Source organism: Bombina bombina, chromosome 1, assembly GCF_027579735.1.
Source record: "Bombina bombina isolate aBomBom1 chromosome 1, aBomBom1.pri, whole genome shotgun sequence".
Taxonomy (NCBI): Eukaryota; Metazoa; Chordata; class Amphibia; order Anura; family Bombinatoridae; genus Bombina; species Bombina bombina.
This window is the reverse complement of record NC_069499.1, coordinates 1,439,909,067-1,439,933,199: the sequence shown is the minus strand read 5'-3', so window position 1 is coordinate 1,439,933,199 and position 24,133 is coordinate 1,439,909,067.

The window sequence follows — 24,133 nt, the reverse complement described above, 5'->3', positions numbered from 1 at the left end:
CTCACACCAGAGGAAAAAGCAAGGAGACGCACCTCTAACCTATGTCTTTATTGCGCTAGTAAAGATCATACAGTGGGTACTTGTCCCATTCTACAACGTACTAAGAAGGGTAAGCCATCCCATATCTATACTGTATCCCTGCAGAAACAGACTCATGCACTTACCGTTTTTTTATCTTTGCAGTGGGATCAACATCAGTTCAAGACTGAAGCTGTTATTGACTCTGGCGCATATGGTTGTTTTATGGATGCTTCCTTTGTCAGAAAAAATAAAATACCTATAATTTCAAAGCAAAACCCTCTTTTTATTAAGGTAATAGATGGATCTTTAATCCAGAAAGGACCGGTAACACACCACACCATCCCACTATTGTTACAGACAGAAGAGGGTCATGTTGAATTTCAAAGCTTTGACATCATACCCACAGCCATTCACACAGTCATCTTAGGTTTACCCTGGTTGGTAAAACACAATCCTAGTATCAACTGGGAAAAATGTAACATACATTTCACTTCTGAGTTCTGTAAAAACACATGCTTCCCACAACAGACTATAGCTACACTACAGACTACCATACCTCCTGAGTACCAGGATTTATCTGATGTGTTCGATATCAAAGAGGCTGAGACCTTACCACCCCATAGGACTTTCGACTGTCCGATTGATTTAGTTCCAGGTTCAGCTGCCCCCTTTGGTAAAATATACCCACTATCACAACAAGAGCTACAATATCTCAGAGACTACCTAGATGAAAACCTTAGAAAAGGCTTTATAGTACCTTCTGTATCTCCCGCAGCAGCGGGTATATTTTTTGTAAAGAACAAAGATCAAACATTAAGGCCAATTATAGATTATAGAGCTCTGAATGCAGTAACCATTAAAAACCGGTATCCACTTCCACTCATCCCTGAACTCCTTGAGCGCCTTAACGGTGCGTCTATATTTACTAAATTAGACCTCAAGGGGGCGTATAATTTGATCAGGATTAAAGATGGGGATGAGTGGAAGACTGCGTTCAGAACCCGCTACGGGCTATTTGAATACAGAGTCATGCCCTTTGGCCTGTGCAATGCCCCAGGTACTTTCCAATATTTCATAAATGAAATATTTAAAGATCTCATTGATATATGCGTAATAATATACTTAGACGATATACTGATTTACTCCAGAACAACATCTGAACACATAAAACATGTTAGGTGGGTGTTGACACGTTTACGCGAACATAGATTGTTCGCTAAATTAGAGAAGTGTTTATTCCACGTGCATGAGATAAAGTTTCTTGGGTATATCATCACACCAGATAGGATTCAAATGGATCCAAAAAAATTATCTGCAATAAAAGATTGGCCACAACCTAAAACAGTGAGAGCTGTGCAACGCTTTTTGGGTTTTGCCAACTTTTATCGCAAATTTATATTCAACTTCTCAGCTATTGTGAAACCTCTGACCAATCTAACAAAAACTAATACAAAGTTCTTTTGGTCAACAGAAGCCGATGCATCTTTTAAACTCTTGAAAGAGAAATTTTCATCAGCACCCATCTTGTCAATCCCTGATCATACTTGTGAATTTATAGTAGAAACAGATGCATCAGACATTGGCATAGGAGCAATCCTTTCCCAAAGAACTAGTACAGATACTACGCTTCATCCAGTTGCCTACTATTCAAGAGTTTTGCAACCTGCAGAACTAAATTATACGATTGGCGACAAGGAACTGTTGGCCATTAAGACTGCTTTAGAAGTCTGGAGACATATCTTAGAAGGTACTAACAGACCATTCACAATATACACTGATCATAAAAATCTTCAATATTTACGTCAGAGTAGAACCCTCTCGTCACGACAGGTCCGTTGGGCATTATTCCTTGACAGGTTTAACTTTGTAATAACATACAGACCAGGACCTTTAAATTCTAGAGCTGATGCTCTTTCACGTGTATATGAACAAAATCAAAAGACAGAACATAACATGTGTCTCATACCTCCAGACAAAATTATAGGTAACCTCACACCATTTGAAAACGATATCCTCAAAGCTCTTCAAACTGATGACATACCAGACATCCCACAACTACAAAAAGACAAAACAGGACTTTATACTTACCATGACAAGCTCTATATACCTACACTACTTAGGACTTATATCTTGCAACAATTCCATGATAACCCCCTTTCTGGACACCAAGGTATATATAAGACTAAGGAAGCAATTCAGAGATATTTTTGGTGGCCTAAGATGGCAGATGCCATTCAACAGTACATAGTATCATGTACAGTCTGTGCTAGAAATAAAACTTAGAAACTAAAGCCCATTGGACTACTCACACCTTTACCAATTCCGGATATTCCTTGGACAATAATTTCAATGGATTTTATAGTGGAATTGCCAGTATCTCAAAACCATAACACCATTATGGTGGTGGTCGACCATCTCACAAAATTAGCACATTTTGTTCCCCTACCGTCTTTGCCATCTGCAACTGACACCGCAGACGCATTCATAAAACATATAGTACGTCTCCATGGAATCCCTCAATCCATCATAACAGACCGAGGGACTCAGTTCACTTCACATTTTTGGAAAGCTTTATGTTCAGTTCTACGTATATGACCTAGATTAACAACTTCTTACCATCCTCAGGCTAATGGTTTAACCGAACGAATTAATGGGATTTTAGAACAGTATCTTCGTTGCTATATAACACATTTGCAAGACAATTGGTACTCTCTTCTCCCTCTAGCTGAATATTCATACAACAACTCAATATCAGCCTCGACTAAAGTCAGTCCATTCTATGCTACCTATGGTTACCACCCACAAAGCATTCCACTTTCGCGTATAGGTTCTACTTCACCAGCAGCCACTTCATATCTCATCAATCTCCAGGACTCTCTTATCTTACTAAAGGAACATCTACAGGTTGCCAAAGCCTCGCAGAAACATTACTACGATTTAAGACACAGAGATAGTCCGAATGACAAATTAGGTGATTTGGTATGGCTATCCACGAAATATCTGAAATTATCTGTTCCTTCAAGGAAGTTGGCTAACCAATACATTGGCCCCTTTCCTATAAAGAAGATACTCAATCCAACCTCTGTGACCCTACAACTGCCACCTAGATACAAGGTGCATCCCACGTTTCATGTGTCTTTGCTGAAACCATATACATCCAGCACCTTTAGGGGCAGGCCGAAAGAACCACCTCCGCCCATTCACTTGGATGACCATGACGAATTTGAGTTGGATTCTATACTCGACTCCCGTATGTACCGTGGTCATTTGGAGTACCTCATCCGTTGGAAGGGCTACAGTCCTGAGGAGGATTCCTGGGTACCAAGGTCTCATGTTCATGCTACCCGTCTCTTGGATGCTTTCCATAGGCGTTATCCTGCTAAGCCTGCATCCTCGGAGCGGATGCTTTGAGGGGGGGATCTGTAATGTCCCTTTAAGACATTCCACTTCCACCTTTTCACCTGCCTATAAAACCTCACTTCCTGAGATCTACTTTGCTTGATTATTTTGTTTGTTCTGATTGGAATACTTCACAGAAATCAAGTCACTCCTGCTATCATCTCAAACTGAGTGATATTGAACTTTTGCTTATTTGAATTTAACCCTCAAAAAGGAACTTTCTAACTAATTGCTGCTTTCTACTAAAGACACTTAATCTGCACAGCCATCTGAATCCATTTCATAGATTGCCTGTCAGTCTCTCTCCTAAAGTGCAGCTCCACCACAGTATTACAGAGGATTTTCTCACATCTCCAGCTGCAGCTGATTCATTCACCTGCTTCGCTAGGACTTCAACTCACCTTCCTTCCGGAAGCTACAGAACAATCTCTCAGCCTGACCAGTACTGCAACTAGCCACTCAGCTCTCAGGAAGAACTCCAGTCTCACTCCGCCATTACAGCGTTCCATGCTGCAAGGGAAAGCCAAGCACAGGCTACCGCAAGTATAACTCTGCTAATCAGATTCTCTCAAGTTGTTTCTAGTTCATATTATCAACCGTACTTACTCAGTCTTTATATTAACAATTGATCTTATGCTAAAGAACTCTATTTTTGATCTAGCTATCCATATTTGCCTCTGTGAATTTATCAGACTTGCACACTTGTTTGTCTGAATAGAATCATATTTGTCTAGCAGCATTTCCTGTGAGTTCACTCTTAGCAAAACGCTTGAAGCATATTGCCAGGTTATAATTTGTATCTCTTGGCGTTTGCAACTAGCAACACACTACAATTCTAAAAGATACAATTTATCTTACAGCCAGCTAGCCTCTGGTCACATTCCAAGAAAACATATCTCCCAAATTTAACATAGATGACCTGTTTTTTTTTCTTCCTTTCCTAGTAACCACTAATCATGTGAGATTTATTGGCCAATCATTATCAGCCAATTAGCTCTCTGCTTTGTAAGTTACTGTAATAGTATAAAAATGCATGTATATGAAAATGTGTTAGTCTTGCGTTGCTGTTTTTTGTTCTGGGACACTGTTGCAACAGTGTAATAAAGATTACCTCTCCTGAGGTGAGCCCTTGTTTGATAAATATCTGGTCTGGACCTCTTTATTACTGCACCTGAGACGAGCTCACTCACGACAGAGTCAAAACCAGCAATAAACAATACAAACTGAGATGAGTATCACAATATAACTATAATATAGGTATTAGCCTACAGTTCTATGTCCTGAGTCATATTAGCATTGGTATATGTCCTAAATTGAAGGTATGTTGGGGTACCTAGGGTATGTTCATGGATCTTTGAGTAAACCAAGGGTTAAATGCAGTACAGGTTTGGATATCAAGAGCTTTGTTGAAAGCCTAAATGACAATGATGTGGGCATGAGTTTTACTCATGAATATAGTTCCACTTCAATTAACTATCAATTAACTATCTTGATTTAGTACTGATGGGTACAAAGGACAACAAGGTCAGTACCAAAGTATACAGAAAGCCTATTAGTGGCAACAAATTACTGCATGGCAGGAGTTGCCATCCTAGGCACACGACAGCAGCTGTAGCCAAGGGCGAATTTATTCGCCTTAAAAGGAATTGCTCTAAAGATGGAGATTACCATCATGAGGCAGCTGCCCTAGAACAGAGACTGAAAGAGAGAGGCTATTCTCGTAAAATAATTAGAAAAGCCAGAATGCAGGTAGAACCTTTGACTAGAGAAAACTTCCTCAGAGGGAGACAGAAACAGAAAGAAGACTTCAAAGGTGTGACTTTTGTCATTAGTTATAGTGCCCAGTTCCCAGAGATTGCGAATGTAACATATCTCAGCCTAATGTCACTATCCCTTTAAGACTTCCTTCTCTGACTGCTGCATTTGGGCAGTATTCACATTCAGCTTGCTTGCCTGCCTGATTAATTATTCATGCACCTGATTACCTCAGCCTCTTTTTAAGTCTTCTCAGGTCTAATGTGCTTTGCATTAACATTGAAGTGTGATCCTGAACAACAGAGGCTTGTGTCAGTTTCCTGCTTGAACTTACCAACTATTCCAAGATACAGCATTTTCTATTACCTATGCTAAATATCATCAAACCGCAAGTATCAAAAATATTTCCATTCTGTTTCCTGGACACAGCTACTTAACAATCTCTGAACTTTATTATAAATCAACTATGTTTTTGCTTACCATCACTCTCTAATTACAATAACATCATCTTACTCAGAACTTTATATAACTATTTCTCTGCTTCTAGTTGTCATTGCTGAAATAACCTGCAACAAACCTAGTTTGATCAAACAGTAATTAATGCCTGAGACTTGTAACTTGTCTATCACTTGTGCTGCTCTGATTATACTGATATACAGCTTTACATAATATTATGAACTGTGAACCTGCAACAAACCTTGGTTTGCATATATATGCACAAAACAGTAATTAATGCCTAAGACTTACAACTTGTCTCATTTGTGTTACTCTGCTTATACTGATATACAGCTCTACATAATATTATGAACTGTGAACCTGCAACAAACCTTGGTTTGCATATATATGCACTAAACAGTAATTAATGCCTAAGACTTGCAACCTGTTTATCACTTGTGCTGCTGTGTTTAACCCTGACATACAACCTTATAAAACATTATGTACTGTGAACCTACAACAAACCTTAGTTTGCATCTAAGTATCAAACTTCTACCTGTTTACTCTGGAGCCTGAACATTGCTATATATTTCTCTCATTGAATCCTGCAGCTACTCCTGTTAACTAATTATAACTCACAGTGAAGCCAGAATATATTGTAAACAAATATTGCACCCTCCATGAATTCTTCAATAACTTCTAGCAACTATGAAACACAGAATATCATCTATCCACATCCAGGATACTCTTCCCCGGGTCAGGGGTCAGTGTCTTCAAATCCCTACCACTGCCCCGAGGGTCTGTTTCCTGAGCGCATGTACACCGGATCATGACAGCGAATATCATACGAAAACATTTCCCCATTTTGGCCGCTGACGAAAAACTGATCAGCGTGGTCAAGAAAGGTATTAGATGCAGCTCAAGGAAATGTCTGACTTTGGGGTCTCTATTATCACCTACAGAATTAAAGTCACAAACTAAAATACAGAGTACTTGGATGACCAGCAGAGGCATGTATCACTGCGGTCACAAGAAATGTAAACCATGCGAGTACCTGGACAAAACGAAAACATTTAAATCTCAGGTGACAGGAGAGGTTTTTCAGATCAAAACTTGTATGAATTGCACAACTGTGAGTGTGATATACATGCTGACATGCCAAGTGTGCAAAGTGCAATACATAGGTCTTACCTCTAGGGATATCAAAACACGGATACGTGAACACATATCTACCCTTACGAGAGGCAAATCACAAACACCCCTAGTACGACACTTTACAGAAAATCACAACGGTGATATTGGCACACTTAAATGGTGTGCCATTGAGGAAGTAAAGGTCCCCAAAAGGGGAGGTGATTTAGATAAACTTTTGGCGAAAAGGGAAATGTTCTGGATTTTGAGACTCAGAACTAGAGTTCCAGAGGGTCTCAACTCCAGATACAACATAATAAACTATTGGGAATAAGACAACCCCCCCCTTTTTTCACATCTTAGATGGGATGGAGTGCATGGCTATAATGCACATATTTGTGCACCTTGGTATGCACCCATGTATGTCTGAGATGTGAACAAATAAAACTCTTTGAATAAACTTCCTTGAATTAATTACAACATGAACATGTACTGTCTGTTGGTAACAAACCAAATTGATAATATTTTCCTTTAATAATCTTTAATATAAGTTAACATTACAAATAGGTATATATGGTGGAGCTATTAGTTGGTTTTTACATATTTGTAGGTTCACTTTCTTCCTACTAGGAAGTTGTAATAAGAATCTTAGAAGTAGGGTTAATCCAACTGTTACAAACTGCTGTTTGTAACTGGCCCTTTAAATGGAAAATTGCCCTGCTTCCCTGGATTTTGGAGAAGCCTATTTGCCAGCCTCCTTCCACATGACTATGGCCCCTGGAAGATTGTGCCCCTGAGGACATATTGACTTTTGTTGGGTGTGTGTGGCCCTTTAAGAACCGTCTGGGGACATATTGTGACTTTGGTGAACAATGCCCCTTTAAGACTATGTCCCCAGACCTGTGAAATGACTTGTCCCTGGCTTTCTCCCACTTGGTTCAGTTTCATTGTGTGCCATTAAGTGCTATGTGACAGACCCTTCGGTCAGAACTACAGAGATAACTTTGTTCAGCTTCAAGAAGCATTCTAAATACAAGTTTGCTGGGATCAGCTCTAATTAAGTTTAGTGATAAACTTTCCCATTGTCTAATCAGACTTCTAGTAGTGATAAGGTGGACTGAATTGTTTTATTGTGTGTAAAATGTTATCTGCTGAAGTAATGTTGTGGCCTGTCAAAGGGATTGTCTCTATCTAATATCAAATGTGTGATGGGGGATTTTATGCCTCCCCCTGAGAGTGTCCTGTTTTGCATGTAACCTCAATAAAAAGCAGGCTGTGTGCTCCAGCACATGAGACCTATGTTGACCCTCTAACTTGAAGCTTTGACTCATGTTTGTAGGATACAGCTTATAATCACTACAGGGATTGCTATGCTCTTCATACTCCCTTAGCTACAGGGATTGCTACAGAAGGAAGAGGTTCACCTACTGGAGCCTGGTCATAGGTCCAGGGCGCAGAGCAGACGGCGAGATACCAGCCCAGCAGCGGTGGTTCATAGAGTCTGCATTACTTATGGTGGCTACGCAGCAGTTATAGAGTCTACGGTGCTGCTGCTCCTTTGGTGAGCGCTAGGAGCATCCTTTTCTACGGTCCAACTTCCAGCCAGCCTGGAGGCAACCGTAACACCAACGGTTATAAATTCCAGAGTTATATACCAAATTACATACATTTTAGATTTAGCTTTATTTCATTTCTTATATATATGAATGTCAACTTATGTGCAAATATTTGAAGTGTAAAAAATAGAATCTGTGGATGAAAGCCCTTTCTGCTAATAAGTTACATCACACTATTTAGCCCACATAAGAGAACAGGAATAACACAAAGGGTTAAGCATTTGTTGCAGGTATTCCTTGAGTGCCCATTATTAGAAGGTGGAGTTAGTGCATTTTTTACCCTATTAGCATACTTTTAGGTGTTTTTAAGGACCTGTAGGATAGACACACACCAGGCTATGATTACGGCAATCTGCCGAAACGCGTAAACCCGTGTGCTGCGCTCTCTCCCCATATTTGTGGCAGTCTGTCACTATTCTTTGCTACCTAAACTTTTTAACCAATTTTGAATAAAGAATCTATTTTTTTATAAGGAGTGTGGTATTGTATCCTTTTTTCTCAGGTTTGGATATAGACGGTCTAAGATACTAGGAACAAGTGTACACGACTTTAAGTAACTGTGAAACAAGTGCAGGTAAGGTAAAGGCACTAATCCTTAAGCAAACATATAACATCTTAGTGTTATGGTATGTCCCAGGGTAAAGCTATATTGGGATTACCTAGAGCATTTTCATGGAGCTTTGAATAGATTTAAAATTAAATGTAATACAGCTAGATAATCTGAGCAGAATTAGGACCTCATGTTAACTAATAAAAAAGTCTATTTCAATGCAGATGTACCAGATAAGAGTGCCACATACAGATTCAAACATACAGTCATCATATTAGTGGACTCTCGTTTATATGTTAAGCATGTTGTCTTGTGAAATGGCTTACAATAATATAAATGCGAAATAGGCCCCAGCAAGAACAGACGGGTTGTATCTGCTGCAAACCAGAGGTAACTGCAGAGACATATTGCGTAATAGTGTTCAACTTATTCCTAGCCTTGCATTTGAAATAAAATTAAGCCATAACAGTAGAATTGGAGCTGGATCAGCTAGAGTTACCACTGCCAGGGCTATCAGGGTAGACTGGGCCACAAACACTCCTAGCAGAGTAATAGTGAGGCGGTGGGTAGTGAGTAGTGAGAGGGATTCTGAGAGAGTTCCAGAGGGTTATAGATCCCGCGACTGCTGACTCCATAAGCTTCAAGTTTGACAAGGGGCCAAGAGGAGTGTCAGGGTTTTTTCCCTGTTGTTTGCCATGTGCTGCTGGCAGCCATTTTACTCACCTCTCTTCCTGACTATGGTGCATTGTGGGGGGATGCTGCTCATTTCCTACACTTCCTTTTATGGCCAGACTGGTGTGCATTATCCATGTGAGACAGGATGCAGTCTCAGAATTGTGATGTCATCACTTATTATTTAAAGGGCCTCTGTTCAGTATGCTTTGCCTTTGCGTTGTCTCAGACCTGTTTGTGAGAGTTCCTGTGCATTACCTGGCTGCCTGATGTCCTTCCTGGTTCCTGATCCCTGGTTTGTTCCTGACTCTGCTGTTTTCCTTGTTCCTGATTCCGGCTCATCTGACTATTTGCTTTGGCTCCTAACTCGGCTTGTCTGACTACCAGCTCTGGTTTTGACTCCTGGCTTGTTATTTGACTTGTGGACTTTTTATTATTTTTTGCTATTAATAAATGTGTGATTATTTTTGCACTTCTTGTCTCAGTCTGATTCCTGGCACCCTGACATTACGCAAAGGCCATGAATCCTGATGGTGCCAATAATTCACCTTTACCTGCCATCACCAGGATGGATGAACAGGATCACCGCTTGGATCAATTTGCACTAGCCCTGCAAACCCTGCTGACTCGCACTGCACATTTGGACCAAAGTGTCCCGCAAGTTATGGCTGCTCCGGTTTCCACTGCTGCACCTATGCCTACCAGGAGCATGTCCGGTTCTGCACCTCTACCTCAGCGATATGGAGGCGATCCTATTCAGTGCAGAGGGTTTTTGAACCAGATGGGCATTTACTTTGAGATGTTACCTCAGGCGTTTCCCATTGACAGAGCTAAGGTGGGATTTCTCATCTCGTTACTCTCTGACACAGCTCTTACCTGGGCTAATCCATTGTGGGAGACTAATAAACCTGTGATTTCAAATTACCCTGAATTTGGGGCCTCCTTTCGAAGATTTGATGTTCTGGCTCGTTCATCCTCTGCTGCTAAACGACTCATGTCCATTCAGCATAGTACAAGATCTGTTGCTCAGTATGCTATTGAGTTCCGTACGCTTGCTGCAGAGGTAGGTTGGAACAATGAAGCCCTTGTTGCCGCCTTCTTTCATGGGCTCTCTGATGCGATTAAAGATGAAGTTGCTGCCAGAGATTTACCAGAGGATCTTGAGGCATAGGTATCTTTTTTGATCCTAATTGACATCAGACTCAGAGAGAGACCCTCTTTCAAGGAGTGCTTGCGGAAGCCTCCTGTTCCGTTGTCTCCTACGTGTTTGTTCCCACCCATGCCTCCCTCTCCTCCCATGCCCCTTGGTCCCGAGTCACTAGGTACTGCTGAGCCGATGCAGTTGGGATTCACGCGTCTTTCCGTGGCGGAGAGGGCCTTTAGGAGGAGGGAGGGGCTCTGCCTCTATTGTGGGTTACAGGGCCACCTTTTGAAGTGATGTCCTACACTGCCGGGAAACGCTCATACCTAAGGTCCTGTTGGGGGCAGAACTTGGGTGGTTTATCCTCGTCCCCGGAACCGCTTAAGGAGAAACCTTTTGTCACGGTTGTCCTTTTCTGGTTGGACTCCTCCATAGTCACTCAGGCTCTTGTTGACTCCGGTGCTGCGGGCTATTTCATTGACATTGCTTTTGTATCAAAGCACTCTATTCCTGTTTTGCCTCAGTCCATTCCGCTTGCTATTGAGGCCATTGATGGCAGGCCCCTTCACCCGCACTCGTTACTCACGAAACTGCTTCGTTGTCCATGGCTGTTGGGGCTCTTCATTTTGAAACCCTCCAGTTCCAGGTGATAAACTCTCCACATTTTCCGGTTGTTCTGGGTTAACCCTGGCTCCAAAAGCACAATCCCAGTCTCGACTGGCGCAGGTCCGAAATTTTGTCGTGGTCCCCGCAATGTATTTCCACTTGTCTTCGGAAACCAGTGAAAGTCTTGTGCACTTCTTCGGTATCTCAATTGCCAGAGGAGTACCAAGAGTTCCTAGACATGTTTGACAAGGTGTGTGCCGGTACGTTGCCTCCTCACCGGTCTTACGATTGTGCCATAGACCTGCAACCCGGAGCCATTCCTCCTTGGGGCCGGGTGTACCCTCTGTCTGTTGCAGAGAATTGTGCTATGGAGGAGTATGTTGCCGATGCTCTGTCGCAGGGAATCATCCGCAAATCCTGCTCTCCTGCAGGGGCTGGCTTCTTCTTTATGAAGAAAACGGGTGGCGAGTTAAGACCATGTATCAATTATAGGGGTCTTAATCGACTTACCATTAAGAATGCTTATCCTATTCCGCTCATTACGGAACTGTTTGACCGCCTCAAGGGAGCTACGGTCTTTACTAAACTTGATTTGAGAGGAGCGTACAATCTCGTTAGGATTAAGGAGGGTCACAAATGGAAAACAGCATTTAACACCAGGAGCGGGCATTATGAGTATCTTGTAATGCCCTTTGGCCTATGTAATGCTCCTGCTGTTTTTTAGGAACTTATTAATGATGTCCTACGAGATATGTTGCAACAGTGTGTTGTGGTGTACTTAGGCGACATCCTCATACACTCACCCACACTTGAGGCTCATCATTCTGATGTTTCACAGGTTCTTCAGAGACTACGTGAGAATTGCCTGTTTTGTAAACTCAAGAAATGTGAGTTCCATCAGACTCAAGTAACCTTCCTAGGTTATGTTATCTCCGTTGCAGGGTTCTCCATGGATCCTGACAAGTTATCTGCAGTTCTGCAGTGGCCTCGCCCAGTTGGTCTTCGGTCTATTCAATGTTTTTTGGGTTTCGACAATTACTATAGAAAGTTTAATAAAAACTTTTCTTCATTGGTCAAACCTATCACAGACATGACCCGTAAAGAGAATGATCCACTCCATTGATCACCTACTGCCATTAAGGCCTTTGATAGTCTTAAGACTGCCTTTGTTGCCGCTCCAGTTCTGGCTCATCCTAACCCTGTTCTGCCTTTCGTTCTTGAGGTCGATGCATCTGAGACTAGAGTAGGTGCCCTCTTGTCTCAACGTCCTATGCCTGATGGTTCCTTGCATCCGTGTGGTTTCTTCACAATGAAGTTGTCTTCAGCGGAGTGCAATTATGAAATTGGTGACAGGGAATTACTGGCCATAATTTTGGCACTCAAGAAATGGAGGCATCTTCTCGAGGGTACTAGCGTGCCAGTGCTCATTCTTACTGACCACAAGAATTTAACTTATCTATCTGAAGCAAAACGTTTGTCGCCCGACAGGCCAGATGGGTGCTATTTTGTCTCGGTTTAATTATGTAGTCTCCTACCTGCCTGGTAGTAAGAATGTTAGGACTGATGCCCTCTCTCGACAAATTTCGCCTCTGTCCAAGGAGGAGTCTGTACCTACTCCTGTTATACCTCCTGACCATATTTTGGCTACCATACGTACTAATTTGACTTCTCCCTTGGGGGAGGAGATCCTGGCTGCACAAACCAATGCACCTCCTGAGAAACCTAGTGGTAAGTGTTTTGTTCCGGAGAATCTTCGAACTAAACTTTTGCACACTTACCACTATTCTAAAGCCGCAGGTCACCCAGGCAAGAACCAAATGATTTGGTCTGTCACTCGACAATTCTGGTGGCCAGGTCTTCGTTCTGATATTGCTGCGTATGTTGCCTCCTGCTCAGTTTGTGCACAGAATAAGACTCCTCAACGTCTTCCTGTGGGTCTTCTTTAACCTATTGCTAATGGTGAGCATCCTTGGACACATCTTTCTATGAACTTCATTGTCAAGCTCCCTGTTTCCAATGGTTGACTGTTTTTCTAAAATGTCACATTGCATTCCCTTGATGAAGCTGCCTACCGCTCAGGAGCTTGCTTCAATTTTTGCCCGGGAGGTCTTCCGTTTACATGGGTTACCCAAGGAGATAGTGTCGGACCGGGGTAGCCAGTTTGTCTCCAGATTTTGGCGTTCCTTTTGTGCTCAAATGGGGATCCAGCTTTCCTTCTCCTCGGCATATCACCCTCAATCCAATGGGGCTGCGGAACGGTCTAATCAAGCTCTGGAACAGTTCCTCTGTTGCTATGTCTCAGATCACCACAATAATTGGTCTGAACTGTTACCTTGGGCAGAGTTTGCTCGTAATAGTGCAATTAATGCTTTCTCCAAGTTATCCTCGTTCATGGTGAATTATGGGTTTCAACCATCCTTGTTGCCCGATTCATTCATGTCTCAGGGTATTCCGGCTTTGGAGGAGCATCTCCGGCAACTCCGTTCCACGTGGGTGCAGATTCAGGATTGCCTTCATCGTTCTATGCAGCGTCAAATGTTCCAGGCTGATCGTAGGCGTCTGCCCGCACCTTCCTACCAGGTTGGTGAGAGAGTTTGGCTGTCCTCCCGCAACTTGAACCTTTGTGTGCCTTCCAATAAATTGGCTACACCGTTATGTTGGTCCTTTTCGAATACTCCGACGGGTTAATCCTGTGGCCTACGCTCTTGACCTTCCTCCTGCTATGCGCATCTCCAATGTTTTTCATGTCTCCCTCTTGAAACCATTGGTTTGTAATTGGTTTACCACTGTGCTGCCTCGTCCCCGTCCTATCTTTGTTGACAACCATGAGGAGTATGAGGTCAGCAGCATTATTGACTCTCGTATGTCCAGGGGCCGTGTACAGTAATTGGTTCACTGGAGGGGCTACGGTCCGGAGGAGCGTTCTTGGGTTCCCTTCTCTGATGTTCATGCTCCCGCCCTCCTCCATGCCTTCCATGCCCGTTTCCCCAATAAGCCTTCTGTCCTCCCGCGGGGGACGGGTTATTGAGGGGAGGGTACTGTCAGGGTTTTTTCCCTGTAGTTTGCCATGTTCTGCTGGCAGCCATTTTACTCACCTCTCTTCCTGACTATGGTGCATTGTGGGGGATGCTGCTCATTTCCTACACTTCCTTTTATGGCCAGACTGGTGTGCATCATCCATGTGAGACAGGATGCAGTCTCAGAATTGTGATGTCATCACTTATTATTTAAAGGGCCTCTGTTCAGTATGCTTTGCGTTGTCTCAGACCTGTTTGTGAGAGTTCCTGTGTATTACCTGGCTGCCTGACGTCCTTCCTGGTTCCTGATCCCTGGCTTGTTCCTGACTCTGCTGTTTTCCTTGTTCCTGATTCCGGCTCATCTGACTATTCGCTTTGGCTCCTGACTCGGCTCGTCTGACTACCAGCTCTGGTTTTGACTCCTGGCTTGTTATTTGACTTGTGGACTTTTTATTATTTTTTGCTATTAATAAAGGTGTGATTATTTTTGCACTTCTCGTCTCAGTCTGATTCCTGGCACCCTGACAAGGAGAGATCAGGGCGATAGTGTCCCCATCTAGGACTGTGTCTCTCATTGGCTCCTACTCGGGCATCAGTGTATCTGATATGAGATTGCATCGGATTTCTAAGGGGCCGGCCGCATCCCCCCACAGAGCCGCCAAGGACAAAGCACCCCCCGGGGTAATTTAGCTACTTTTCACCAGTGCGTCGGCAAGCCGTGCTGCCATCGGCGGATGCTCCGTCTTAGATAAATTTACTGCTATCTGCATATCCTCTAGTACATTAGGGTCGGGCCCTTCCGTTTTCATATAGGAATCCTCTACATCTTCCCCCTGGTCCAGTCGCAAGAGATTGCTGAAGTTATAGCTCATTCTTCGTTCCATATTGATAAGAAGATTGCATATAGCTGAAGTAAGTTCCTCTTCGATGATCAGTGCCATTCTTATACTGGAGTGCTCCACAAGTCAAGTTAGGCGGACTCCGTGAGTGCCAATGGCAAGAACCGGCACCTTATTATATGTATGTCCGGGTGGGGTGAGGGCCTCTTGCGTGTCTAGGCTGATTCGTAATGTGCCATGTGGGCTAGCTGGTCATCAGGAGCTCTGGCAAAGTAGTCAGCTGGATCCAGTGAGAAGTGTCAAGCCTCTGAACTCCTAGCATGGTCAGAAGTGTATAGAGATATTCAGAGACAAAATTGGTTGTTTAAATATTTATTTAGTAGAAATTATTAGGTTGTGAACACGGAGCTTAGCAAAAGTGTGTCCTCTCCATTTTGCGGCAAGCTCCGCCCCCATTTTAGCTTATTTTAACCCTTTGTTACCAGTGGGAAATGTTTGTAAAAATACAGCACACTTGCTAGTTATTTGTTAATTTTATAATCCTCTTCCTGTATGTTTTATGGGTCAGTATATATATATATATATATATATATATATATATATATAAATTCCAAAAATAGACGATGGCAACAGCACTTTCTTTAAAATACTTCTTCTTTATTTAGGCAACATTAAGATAAAAACATAGCAAAGTTTCGAGCCTCTTGGACCCTTACTCATGCTATGGATTAAGAACAAACATCTCCCTTATATACACCTGTGTGTAGGGTGTGGCTTAATTAATTGCAATATTTTACCTGAGCATAATTCATGTTGGTATCCCCAACCGGTCAGGTTCCAACTAAACATTTTATCCTTATTTTTAACATTTATATCCCAGCACTTAGATGCCTATAGATGTGGTTTGACATATATGCTTTTTCATTGTATTTAGAATAAACATGACGCCAAAATTCTAGTACACAGGTATTTAAAAACAATTATAAAAACAAATGCAGATCATAATCCTTGTTTAATCCATTCGGATACAGGGTTTTCAGATTTTTTATCCACCATACTTCTTTCTTTTTAAGTAGCAACTCTCTATTGCCTCCTCTCCTTGGTTTAGGAATATCGTCTATGACCTGAAACCTTAACTGACTGACAGTATGCCATGCTGTTATAAAATGTGATGAGACAGGTAATGTCATATCCTTACACCTTATAGAGGACTTGTGTGCACTTATTCTGTCTCTGATGGGGTTAATTGTCTCCCCTACATAGCCCCGCCCACATGGGCATTTCAAGATATATACAACATAATTAGTGTCACAGGTAAAGAGGCCATTAATTTCTCTCTTTTTGGTGTCATTGATTTGTGCAACATTTTTGCCCTTTATCATTTAGTTGCACTGGGCACAATGTACACAGGGGTATGATCCTTGTTTGCAGTTGTTAAGTAGTTAACTGGGTCTTTTTTATCACTACCAATATCAGCTTTCACTACAAAATCTCTTATATTTGTAACCCTTTTATAAGATTTAATAGGGGGTTGTTGGAATTCCCTAATATTTGGGTTCGTCCTCTCCAATAAATACCAGTGCTTTCTTATTATCCTAGAGATATTCTCACTGTATTGATTATATTCTGAAGTGAAAACAAGTTGGTTCTTGGTTTTGTCTTTTTTAATCCCTGTTCTCTCTTCTTTTACTGTTTGTTCACATTTCTCAATGATAGATAGGGGATAACCTCTATCGCAAAATTTCTTGGCCATTTGTCTCATTCTTTTTTCCTGCAGCATTGGTTCTTTTACATTTCTAGCTGTCCTAAGAAACTGGCTTTTAGGAATGGAATTGAACACTCGTTCAGGATGAAAACTTTCATAGTGTAATATTGTATTACGATCTGTTGGTTTACAATATAGATCAGTAACTAAATTACCAGTTTGTTTATATACCCATGTATCCAAGTAACGGACTCTGTCTTTAGAATAATTAAGGGTAAATCTAAGGCAGCCTGTACTGCAGTTGAGTTCTTCTACAAATGACTCTAGGGACTCCTCTGTGCCCCTCCATACGCCAAAGATATCATCTATAAAACGAAGCCATACTTTACAGTTTCTTAAATAACTGTTATTGGTATATGCAAACTTTTTTTCATATTGGCTAACAAAAATATTGGCGTATGAAGGGGCCACATTGGAGCCCATAGCTGTTCCTTTCTTTTGTACATAGTATGTATCTTGAAATAAAAAATAGTTTAAATACAGTATAATATTAAGCATTTCTTCTATGAAAGAGCATTGTAAATTTGTATACATTTCAGAAGATTTTAATGACTCAAGTACTGCCTGTACCCCTGCCTCATGGGGGATATCTGTATAAAGGCTAACAATGTCAAGGGAAAATAAAATATCAGTATCTTCTGTTCTGATTTCTTTAATTTTTCCCAAAAAATCCCCTGTATCTTTTAAAAAAGACTTCTGGGTCTTTGCGATGGGATTCAAAATTCTATCAAGAAAGATTTCAACATTTGAAAATACAGATTCCGTGCTTGCCACAATTGGCCTCCCCGGGGGCTCCTTTAGATTCTTATGAATTTTAGGTGTTGTGTAAAACACTGGGGTGCTTGGATCACCTATTAACTCTTATAAAAGGGTTAAAAATATAAGAGATTTTGTAGTGAAAGCTGATATTGGTAGTGGGGCCAGAGGGGCCAGAAGAAATAGAAGAAGCAGAGCCATTGGAGAATGTCAATTTGGGTGGTAATGTACAAGATCTTAATTTACATACCCTAAGTCCCAATATAGAGACTGTAAATGATATGGATATGAATCAAGAGACATTGGTAATAAACATATCTAAATACCAACTTACCAAAGATGAAACAAATGTACTAAATAAAGGGTTGTCTGTTTGCCCCACAATGTTTAACAATGAGTTTACAACAGAAAAAGATCTTTATAGATTTTTTAGAAACTTAAGGTTAAAAGCTCATTGTAATGCCCCACAAGAGCATGTTACTAGAACAATACCAGAAGGTATACAAGCTAATTCTACGAAATTTGACATACATAGTTTAGGTCTTAAGAACAAATCTAATTTTGTACCTAACACAATCAATTCAGGTGTAGAGACATACATTAAGTTAGTACAAACAGACATCAAAAATGTATTTAAAGAATAAGCCTAGAATTGATAGTAATATTACAACAAAAAGAGAGAAATTAATGGCCTCTTTACCTGTGACACTAATTATGTTGTATATATCTTGAAATGCCCATGTGGGCGGGGCTATGTAGGGGAGACAATTAACCCCATCAGAGACAGAATAAGTGCACACAAGTCCTCTATAAGGTATAAGGATATGACATTACCTGTCTCATCACATTTTATAACAGCAGGGCATACTGTCAGTCAGTTAAGGTTTCAGGTCATAGACCATATTCCTAAACCAAGGAGAGGAGGCAATAGAGAGTTGCTACTTAAAAAGAAAGAAGTATGGTGGATAAAAAAATCTGAAAACCCTGTATCCGAATGGATTAAACAAGGATTATGATCTGCATTTGTTTGCATTATTGTTTTTAAATACCTGTGTACTAGAATTTTGGAGTCATGTTTATTCTAAATACAATGAAAAAGCATATATGTCAAACCACATCTATAGGCATATAAGTGCTGGAATATAAATGTTAAAAAATAAGGATAAAATGTTTAGTTGGAACCTGACCGGTTGGGGATACCAACATGAATTATGCTCAGGTAAAATATTGCAATTAATTAAGCCACACCCTACACACAGGTGTATATAAGGGAGATGTTTGTTCTTAATCCATAGCATGAGTAAGGGTCCAAGAGGCTCGAAACTTCGCTATGTTTTTATCTTAATGTTGCCTAAATAAAGAAGAAGTATTTTAAAGAAAGTGCTGTTGCCATCGTCTATTTTTGGAATTATATATGGGAGTATGGCAGGCCTCCTAGGCAAACGTGCACTGCAAAGGTAAACCTGTAAAAAGTAATACCCATTGAGGGGTTACAGAAAAAAAGTGCTGGACTGATTGTTATATTTGTTTTTTTATATATATATATATATATATATATATATATATATATATATATATATATATATATATATATATGTACAAAGTATTAGATTATCACACCCACTCTGTTGCCAGCGGAAGGGATAAGCTGTCCTGGCATCTGCGCTATCAAAGCTCACTTTAGGGAAATGGTTAAGATTTAGAATATGCTGCTTAAATCTCAGGTGTTAATTCACAGGTTTAAAAACTAAAAAGATTAAAAGCCTAGAAATAGACATTGTGGAAGAAGGGTGGTTTGAGATAGCGCTTGTTCCAGACCACAATTAAAATAAAGAAATAAGTATATATATATATACACACATATACACATTTGCTTATTAACAACACTTATTTAGGAAATAACATATTATTCAAACACATCATAATAAAAATAATGCTTCATTAAAATCTTATAGAAGTGTCCGTGTACTTATTCAGTACAACTGTAGTGATAGGTAGCAATGTTCAAAATCAAAAATAATTAACAAAAAAGAAGAAAGCTGATGAGTGTGCACTTACTAGAAATTACCACAATCATATGAGTTAAGTTGCCGCATCTAGTAGTGCTAATCCTCCATAAGTGATTTGCATCAGTGTCAGGATGATGTATGGCTTCCTGTCTCCCTGGAGTATGGTGTGCAGATAGCAGGCTTGATTCCAAAGTGACTCCTCTGTAGTTTCAGGAGTGTTAGACCAAATATAAAATGAAAAGAGGGTATATAGCGTAATACAGTTTTTATTAAAAGTAGAAATAAAAACACAAGCCTAATAACCACTCACATTTAAAAACCCCAAACATATGAGGTATGAATCAAACACATATACAGGTAAAAGCACACACTCCTGTATGCATTCAGTGGTTTCCAAGGCATTATGTCATTTCCTAAATAAGTGTTGTTAATAAGCAGATGTGTATGTGTATATATATATATATATATATATATATATACACACTTATTTATTTTTATATATATATATATATATATCTGTATACAAAACACGGAAGAGAACTACACTCTCATACCAGACCAGGTACACATCCCATGACCCTGTAACATGCTCAGCCCTGGGTGCTCATGGGCACTCACAGGAAACTGTGCTGTCCACAGAGTCACAGGCAGTTAACCCCAGACAGGTCTGGGTATAAGAACCATGGGGAAATTACAAATCAAATTAATACAACACACAGAGAAAGTCCAGCACTCACTTACAAGCTCTCAGCTAAGATTTAAAAGCAAAAATGGAAAGGCTAGTTACCGCATTTGGCCAAATGGGACAAGCCCAGGTACCACATCAAGGTCCTTTCAAATACCTGGGACCCTAAAACAGCCACACAATGCAAGCTCTCAAATTCAAACAAACTGGGAACAAGGGAAGGGTGCACAGGCTTATATAATCATCCTAGACATATACAAAACACGGAAGAGAACTGCACTCTCATACCGGACCGGGTAGACATCCCATGACCCTGTAACATGCTCAGCCCTGGGTGCTCAGGGGCACTCACAGGAAGCTGTGCTGTCCACAGAGTCACAGACAGTTAACCCCAGACAGGTCTGGGTGCAAGAACCATAGGGAAATTACAAAACAAATTAATACAACACACAGAGAAAGTCCAGCATTCACTCACAAGCTCTCAGCTAAGATTTAAAAGCAAAAATGGAAAGATTAGTTACCACATTTGGCCAAATGGGACAAGCCCAGGTACCACATCAAGGTCCTTTCCAATACCTGGGACCCTAAAACAGCCACACAATACAACTGGACTTTCTCTGTGTGTTGTATTAATTTGTTTTGTAATTTCCCTATGGTTCTTGCACCCAGACCTGTCTGGGGTTAACTGCCTGTGACTCTGTGGACAGCACAGTTTCCTGTGAGTGCCCGTGAGCACCCAGGGCTGAGCATGTTACAGGGTCATAGGATGTGTACCCGGGCCGATCATCAGATGAAGAAGGTCGTATATGCGAAAGACCTTTGAAACGCATTAGGACAACCAGTCTGCTATATCTATACTGTTTGAACTGTTATGCTGTGGATTCCTTATACTGACATATCGATCTGTCTTGCCATATTTGTATTGTAGGTCTTTTCTAGACCATATTTAATGCTGCAAATTACCTCATAATGTATTGAGGTTTTTTAATGTGAGTAAGATAATTCTAAATAAATTGAGTGTGGTGTCAACTAATATATGGGGTTGCACTATTATTCTCTACTTTTTTCTTATCTACATATGTCTACATGAGTTGAAGACCTCGGCAGGATCCAGCAGCAAGCATCTACACCCCTGGAAGCCAGAGAAAGTTTCTACCTGCACTGTGCGACACTTATCTCATTTGGATTGAGGTCAAGGAGTGTAAGTAGAACCCCCAAAGGGGAGCTTTAATACTCCGGGCACTGGGGATCCTTACTTTGGACATCTATTGGAGCACTTATGGACTTTTTTTTATCAATTTATTGCAAATTTTTAATAGTTGTTACACTGGTGCATATTCTTAAATCTGTAACTCTATTGTTCTGTTATATGTAACTTTTCATTTTTTTTATTTTTGTACTGTTTTTATTGAATGTGTTATCAACTTAACTTTTTAAGCTCTCCATACTCTAAACGGTTTGCTACTCAGATTTTTATGCTGTAGGAGATTTTTTTATACATTTTACTAGAGATTATTTATTAGTATCGCTCTAAAAGAAGTGAACTAGGATTATCTACACACTGTATTTCTATTTACCACTATACTTATATTTATATAATTTTATAGTGTCTAACGGTGCGCCCAAGTCATTCTACTTTTTCTTTTGTTCTAATATCTATTTGTCCCTATTGGAGCTGGGGGGTCTTGGGAATCCACCAATTTCGATAGTTTGAGGCGGCACTGTGATATATTTATATATATCTTTTTCTGTCCAATAGGTTCCTGTTTTTGCGCCTAACTCACATCCTCCTTTATATATATATATATATATATATATATATATATATATATATATATATATATATATATATATATATATACAGGGAGTGCAGAATTATTAAGCAAATGAGTATTTTGACCACATCATCCTCTTTATGCATGTTGTCTTACTCCAAGCTGTATAGGCTCGAAAGCCTACTACCAATTAAGCATATTAGGTGATGTGCATCTCTGTAATGAGAAGGGGTGTGGTCTAATGACATCAACACCCTATATCAGGTGTGCATAATTATTAGGCAACTTCCTTTCCTTTGGCAAAATGGGTCAAAAGAAGGACTTGACAGGCTCAGAAAAGTCAAAAATAGTGAGATATCTTGCAGAGGGATGCAGCACTCTTAAAATTGCAAAGCTTCTGAAGCGTGATCATCGAACAATCAAGCGTTTCATTCAAAATAGTCAACAGGGTCGCAAGAAGCGTGTGGAAAAACCAAGGCGCAAAATAACTGCCCATGAACTAAGAAAAGTCAAGCGTGCAGCTGCCAAGATGCCACTTGCCACCAGTTTGGCCATATTTCAGAGCTGCAACATCACTGGAGTGCCCAAAAGCACAAGGTGTGCAATACTCAGAGACATGGCCAAGGTAAGAAAGGCTGAAAGACGACCACCACTGAACAAGACACACAAGCTGAAACGTCAAGACTGGGCCAAGAAATATCTCAAGACTGATTTTTCTAAGGTTTTATGGACTGATGAAATGAGAGTGAGTCTTGATGGGCCAGATGGATGGGCCCGTGGCTGGATTGGTAAAGGGCAGAGAGCTCCAGTCCGACTCAGACGCCAGCAAGGTGGAGGTGGAGTACTGGTTTGGGCTGGTATCATCAAAGATGAGCTTGTGGGGCCTTTTCGGGTTGAGGATGGAGTCAAGCTCAACTCCCAGTCCTACTGCCAGTTTCTGGAAGACACCTTCTTCAAGCAGTGGTACAGGAAGAAGTCTGCATCCTTCAAGAAAAAACATGATTTTTATGCAGGACAATGCTCCATCACACGCGTCCAAGTACTCCACAGCGTGGCTGGCAAGAAAGGGTATAAAAGAAGAAAATCTAATGACATGGCCTCCTTGTTCACCTGATCTGAACCCCATTGAGAACCTGTGGTCCATCATCAAATGTGAGATTTACAAGGAGGGAAAACAGTACACCTCTCTGAACAGTGTCTGGGAGGCTGTGGTTGCTGCTGCACGCAATGTTGATGGTGAACAGATCAAAACACTGACAGAATCCATGGATGGCAGGCTTTTGAGTGTCCTTGCAAAGAAAGGTGGCTATATTGGTCACTGATTTGTTTTTGTTTTGTTTTTGAATGTCAGAAATGTATATTTGTGAATGTTGAGATGTTATATTGGTTTCACTGGTAAAAATAAATAATTGAAATGGGTATATATTTGTTTTTTATTAAGTTGCCTAATAATTATGCACAGTAATAGTCACCTGCACACACAGATATCCCCCTAAAATAGCTAAAACTAAAAACAAACTAAAAACTACTTCCAAAAATATTCAGCTTTGATATTAATGAGTTTTTTGGGTTCATTGAGAACATGGTTGTTGTTTAATAATAAAATTAATCCTCAAAAATACAACTTGCCTAATAATTCTGCACTCCCTGTATATATAATGTGTGTGTACATACACTCTTCAAACGGTTTCATGCCATGAAAAATAAATAATGTCATAATACACACTGGCCAAAAAATATCAAAGCTAAAAAAGTCCTAAAATGCTAGGATGGTGGGGGGTAGGGGGGCAGCAGAATTTTGAGTGTCTAGGGCAGCACAAAACCTAAATACGCCACTGGCTCCAATTAAAAGATATTAAAATGCTTAATGCGTTTTAGTTATTGATTCACCTTTCTCAAAAACAAACATATATTTTGGTAAAAAGAGCAATACACTTATTTGCTACAACCTTTTTTTTATA